Source organism: Papaver somniferum, chromosome 1 (assembly GCF_003573695.1).
Source record: "Papaver somniferum cultivar HN1 chromosome 1, ASM357369v1, whole genome shotgun sequence".
Taxonomy (NCBI): Eukaryota; Viridiplantae; Streptophyta; class Magnoliopsida; order Ranunculales; family Papaveraceae; genus Papaver; species Papaver somniferum.
The window spans coordinates 165876738-165881128 of record NC_039358.1 but is presented as its reverse complement, the minus strand read 5'-3'; positions in this window follow the sequence as shown (position 1 = coordinate 165881128).

The following is a 4391-nucleotide window of genomic DNA, read 5'->3' as shown; positions in this document are numbered from 1 at the left end:
GTTGGTTTGCCTTCTTTCGTTTTTGCGATTCCATTTCGATTAGTTATTGAATCTCTCATATATTTATTTATGGCTTTTGAGAAAGCCATTTTTTGCTAAGCTTTTGTAACTAGGGTTTGTGGTAGAAACCACTTTGAGCATTAGACCACTTAAAATTGAAACACATGGTTTGAAGGCTATATAATGCTTTGATTTGATTGATTTTATAATTTTGTTTATTCAACAAATGATGATATTAGTTGTTGCTTCGCCGGTTTGCACAAAACCTCATGCGCATAATCGATAGAGTATTGCGAATATATTTGTTTCATTGTTTGATAATCTATGCTTGGATAAATGTCTTTGATGGGTTATGCTTAGAGTAATCAAATATCATTCGTGGATCTATATTTAGTTTCGTGAATTTTGACACTAACACAATCTGATGGTGCATGCTTGCGTTTAGTGTTTTGATGTTCCATGCTTAGGGTGTCCCAGTGGTGTTTGCGACTCTATACAAATAATAAGTGATGTCAATAGAACAAAGAATAAATAAATATTTTTAGACTTGTCTCTTTGAAGAAATTAAACAGAACTAGTGGTGGATACCGTAATACCCTGGTTATCGACTCTCTCGCTGCATCTAGTTACTTTAGATTATTTTCTTTGTTTTTATTATTTTCAAAAATCCAAAAATATCATTGTTGTTTAATTGATTGAGAATACAAGTTATTGATATTTCCACCGCTCCCTGTGGGAATGACCCGTACTTGCCTATGTCTACTAGTTAGACACCGTGTGATTGCGGTTATTAAATAGGTATCTCCGGATCCTATCAATTTTTGGCGCCGTTGTCGGGGAGCGGTTGTGGAATATTGTGATTAGTATTTTTGATTTTGTAAATAGTTAGGTTTTTATTTTATTTTTGTACAGTATTTTTATTTTGTTTTAGGATTTCTTTTTGCTTTTGACTCTTTTTGTATTTTAGAATTTTGTTTCAGGTACCTTTTTGAGGATGATGAATTCTTTGCACGAGATGTCATCTAAGAAGACACTTGCAGAATATAAGCGTAGAAGTTCACATTCTCAGGAGACGTTTTCTGATATGACGCTTGGGGAATATATACATAGGCAACGGTATGGAGTTTTTTCCCCACCTGTGGTATGTGAAGAATCACCTTTGACAATATATGAGAAGTATTACAAACATACACCGCCTAGTTTGGAGCAAAGGTTGAGAGTTCTAGCATGCCAAGAGTTATATGCAGCTGATGATTTAGAGGAATCTGTGTATACAGAAGATACTATTGTTGAGTCTAACGACTTAGAGACAGTAGACATTCATAATGAGGTACCTTCTAGTCATTTGAATACTGAGATTTCTATAAATCACTTAGTCGATGAGTCGATTATTCATGATATTGTTGCTCCATTGAGCTCATGTGCTGCTGACCCATCTTATGATTTCCTAATTGCTGATATGAATGTTAAACAGATTGATACCGCTAATGTTGATTTTGAACCAATCTCAGTTTGTTTAGCCCATTTTGCAGACTCCGAAGACCCCATGCTTATTGACATTGTCAATGCATTGCAGTATCCAATAAATAATATAGGCAACTCAGCAAAGGAAGCTATTTCCTCGGATTTAGAACCAGATTTAGAGTGTACAACGATTGTTGAATTCTCTAAACAATCTTTACTCATTATCCGTGATTCAGATTTAATTCAGATAACCACATGCGATGAGGAAGGTTCAAATTGTGTTCCGAATAAGACTGAATTCAGTTTTCGCTCTCTGGGTACTAATCAATATTATTGTTGCAGGGTCATCTTTTCAACTAACCTGATTTGTTGGATTGATCCCCAACTTTTCAGACTGTATATATATGCTTTGCAACTTAATTTGGTGTATCATCACCATGTTCGAGAGAGCAGATATACAAAGATTATGCTTTATGGGAGTCAACCCATACGATTTCATTTCATGGGAGTCAACCTATCAGATTTGTTTTCTTTCCTCTATCTTTTATTTGTTTGCTTGAATTTCCCATCTTAATTTCTACATTGGATGACTCAATTACATTGAGGACAATGTAATGTTTAAGTGTGGGGGAGTGGCATTTTCGTTGTGCTTAAAAAAAAAGCATATTATGACCAGCTGTTTAGCGGGTCTTTAAAAAAAACATATTATGACCAGATGTTTAGCGGGTCTACATAAAAAAATAAAAAAATTATTTTTAGAGTATTTTTTATGACGAGCTGTTTATCAGGTCTTTCTGTCTAGTTGTTTAGCAGACATCTCTCGATCTTGCTGTTTAGCGGATTTGTCTCGCTGTTTAGCAGACATCTCTCGGTCTTGCTGTTTAGCGGATCCGTCTCGATGTTTAGCAGACACATTCTTCATATCCAGCTGTGTAGCGGATATAATTTTCTTTGTTTTGCTCGAGGACTAGCAAAATATAAGTGTGGGAGTGTTGATAAGCACGTATGTGCTACATTTTGTACCTATATTTATATTAGCTAGGACTCGATATTGTTGCGAATACTGCTATTTTAATGCTTTTGTAGAAAGTAAAAGTAAATCCAATCATCTAAGAATAAATGGTGAAATGTGAAGCTAAAACAAGGCTTGCCACAAAAAAAATCCAGTAAGGTTACTCGAGACACCAAAACGAGTCAAAGAAGGGAAGATACACAAGTGGGACGGTCTAATTGAAAACAAGGAGGTCAAGCACGTAAACATGCTTTCCCCTGAATCATGGTTTTGTGGGGCTCAGAAGAACAGTCGCATGGTTTTCAGCAAATTGCAAGCAGAAAACATTATAGTGGGTTACTATGCCACGTGTCATCGCATATTTACACATCCAGTTTTGGGAAGTTGGAAAGGCATTAGCTGTTAAGGAAAGCCTGTTAGGTAGTGAAATATTGGAACAAATAAATGGGTCCACGTGAATATCTTGTTGGAGGGAGAAAAATGAATTAAAAAGATTTTGCTTTCTCACCAGTGGGATTCTTTTTAAGTCTACCAAATATGCATGCAAGCAAAATGAAGAAGAATATATATGGGGAGATCACATTTTGATGACCACCATGTAAGTTTCAATTAAGGCTAATTAAGAGAATGACGACACACCTTTATTTGGTATATATCTTCTGTATTGTGAAGAAGAAAAAAGGGGACGAAGGACGGTTTTGGGGAGTCGGCAGCTAGGCCGAAAACTAGAGAGAAGAGAAGAACATACGGAAGAAGGGTTTGCAAGTTGGTTTGCCTTCTTTCGTTTTTGCGATTCCATTTCGATTAGTTATTGAATCTCTCATATATTTATTTATGGCTTTTGAGAAAGCCATTTTTGGCTAAGCTTTTGTAACTAGGGTTTATGGTAGAAACCACTTTGAGCATTAAACCACTTTAAATTGAAACACATGGTTTGAAGGCTATATAATGCTTTGATTTGATTGATTCTATAGTTTTGTTTATTCAATAAATGATGATATTAGTTGTTGCTTCGCCGGTTTGCACAAAACCTCATGCGCATAATCGATAGAGTATTGCGAATATATTTGTTTCATTGTTTGATAATCTATGCTTGGATAAATGTCTTTGATGGGTTATGCTTATAGTAATCAAATATCATTCGTGGATCTATATTTAGTTTCGTGAATTTTGTCCCTAACACAATATGATGGTGCATGCTTGCGTTTAGTCTTTTGATGTGCCATGCTTAGGGTGTCCCAGTGGTGTTTGCGACTCTATACAAATAATAGGTGATGTCAATAGAACAAAGAATAAATAAATATTTTTAGAGTTGTCTCTTTGCGAAATTAAACAGAAATAATGGTGGATACCGTAATACCCTGGTTACCGACTCTCTCGTTGCATCTAGTTAATTTAGATTATTTTCTTTGTTTTTATTATTTTCAAAAATCCAAAATCATCATTTTTGTTTAATTGATTGAGAATACAAGTTATTGATATTTCCACCGCTCCCTGTGGGAACGACCCGTACTTTGCTCTGTCTACTAGTTAGACACTGTGCAATTGCGGTTATTAAATAGGTATCTCCAGATCTATCACTCGTGACGAAAGTCATGATGACGTTTTAATCTTGAAAATAGCTTTGATGACAATAGTTGTGAATAACGACTGTTATAACATTATAGAAGAATGTTTCAATGATTGAAATGTAGAGTTGAGATTACATAACCGACTATAAATATAAGCATATATAGTGTGTTCGCATATTAGTGTATAAATCCATGTGCTAGAAACCAAGTGTGTGCATACGGTATTGGTGAAAGAGACAGGTTGGGTACGCGTACCAGCGGAAGTTTTCGAACCGAAAATTTCTGCTAAGTTTGTAAGTTTGCAAACTGTTAAACCAGTCACCTTAGGTATGCATACCTATACG